Below are 2,467 nucleotides of genomic sequence, written 5' to 3'. Positions count from 1 at the left end.
TATAGTTTTTCAGCATACTCTTTAATTGTAGGTTTGTGAACTAATGTATAATTACTTTTATTAACTATAGGTTATGCATCCATTAAAGTGTATCTTACAGTTCCTTTGTGAGTGAATTACACACAAATCTGCAGTTTTATGTTTTGGCTATAGGGGATGGTGGGTTAAGAGACAGATTCTTAACTAAATCTTTACACATAAATCTGCCGAATGTCTGTAAAAAAGTCTTTAAATCAAAAAACTTGCTTAGAGTCAGAAGCCTAACGAAATCTCATCAAACAGAGTACTTTATGTTAGTGATCCTCTTTTATACACAAAGTGTATCTTTTTGCTGTAGGGTGTACTATTAGATTTTGTTGTACCCGTAAAGAATCTGGTTTCTGCCCCAATTCACTCCATACGGCTCCAGGCTGATCTGAACAAAAGTGTTCATAGCAGACACAGAGTCCCCCTACTACGGGGGGGCGAGAAAAGACACATAGATAGCTACCTTGATAAGGAATCATTGACAGGTTTTTTTTTGGAGGCAAGACCTGACATTGTATCTGAGGGGTTTATAAGACAAGCTCATGTTGGCAGTTAGTGAAAAAACAGGTTTGCATACATAAAAAGTGTATCTTACAGTTCCTTTAGTTGTAGGATTGTGAACTAATGTATAATTACTTTTATTAACTATAGGTTTGCATCCATTAAAGTATATCTTACAGTTCCTTTGTGAGTGAATTACACACAAATCTGCAGAGTGTCACTAATATATATATATATATATATATATTCTTTATTTAACCAGGTAAAAAAACTCATTGAGATTAAAATCTCTTTTCCAAGAGTGACCTGGACAAGAAGGGCAGCATGTACAAAGTTACAACATATAAAACACAGAAATGAAAGCAGACAAATACAGCTGTAAAACACAAATAAAATGGCACATTAGCCAGTCAATATGCGAAGTAAAACAAACTATAAAACATTCAAAAACTGGTGTACTTTCAAAATATAGCTCACTCAAGATGGTTTCTCCAAAATGACAGGGTTTGCATCCATTAAAGTGTATCTTACAGTTCCTTTGTGAGTGAATTACACACAAATCTGCAGAGTGTCACTAATATATATATATATATATATTCTTTATTTAACCAGGTAAAAAAACTCTTTGAGATTAAAATCTCTTTTCCAAGAGTGACCTGGACAAGAAGGGCAGCATGTACAAAGTTACAACAGATAAAACACAGACATGAAAGGCAGACAAATACAGCTGTAAAACACAAATAAAATGGCACATTAGCCAGTCAATATGCGAAGTAAAACAAACTATTAAAATCATTCAAAAACTGGCAACATTTTAAAACGATTTCAGGATATACGAGCACTCACATCGACCATAACTAAAAAAGTTTTACGCAGTGACTGACATTCTGTATGGGAGTTCACAACCGAGCTGCTGTAAGGAGTTGAGTATGTTATGGCTCTCGGGGGATGGTCGGTTAAGAGACAGATTCTTAGTTTATGGACTGCCTCAGGGGGTTAACGAAATCTACTAAAAACAAAGTACTTCATTATCTACTTTTTTCAGCTTTTATACACAAAAGTGCAGGGAAGGTAGGCAGGTTTAGAACACTATCTGTGCGATAGTGTTCCCTGCCCTTATCCATTTATTTTTCTTTATTCAGCAAACGGCAATTGTGTCACCTTGTTTTTCTTGTTATTTAGGAAAGTGCTTGCTTAAATGTTTGTATTTTAAGTGCATATTATAGAACAGGTATAGGGCAATATCAAAATTAGCCCAAACTTTTTTTTTATTCACAATGTTTACTGATAATTATCAAAATAGGCATGGGGTCCAATTCTTAACTTTTCCCTAAAACATTCTAGAATTTCTTTATCTAACACAAAAAAAACATGAATTTTAAAAACATTTGACAACAATAGATACGTTGTTCCTGTTTTTATTACGATTATCAGATACAAAATGATAAGTATAAATAAATCTATGCTTTCAAATGCATTATTCAGAGATATTAGGCCTGTCAAATCAAAACTGGAGCATGTGAATAAGAGAGAGCTGAGTCCTAACCAGCAGCCCCTCTGACCCAAACCAAACTCTGAGCAGCAGGCGGCTGAGACGGAGCCAGCCAGCATGCGGACCAAAGTGCTGCTAAGAACTCATGTTTAAATGAAATAGCAAGCACTGAATTCAAACTGTGTATTTACTACACTAAGAGGAAAAGGAGATTTGCCTGAGTTCTGTTGTGAGAGATTCGTGAGTAGAGCAGCGGCATCACGTTTACAATCCCTCCTGTTAGGACGAAAACACAACTGCAGGTAAATGTGATGATGGTGTGTGACAGGTTGAATGGAGCACAATAATCATTTTATTTCTGAAATCTTCGTTCTCGTAATCGTTTAACCAACATTGTAGTTCAAAATAAAATTTGAATAATCACCCTGTGCTCGAACCAAACAAAAG

The sequence above is a fragment of the Pseudochaenichthys georgianus genome, chromosome 13 (genome assembly GCF_902827115.2).
Source record: "Pseudochaenichthys georgianus chromosome 13, fPseGeo1.2, whole genome shotgun sequence".
NCBI lineage: Eukaryota > Metazoa > Chordata > Actinopteri > Perciformes > Channichthyidae > Pseudochaenichthys > Pseudochaenichthys georgianus.
The sequence above is the reverse complement of the archived record's forward strand: the minus strand, read 5'-3'. Positions refer to the sequence as shown.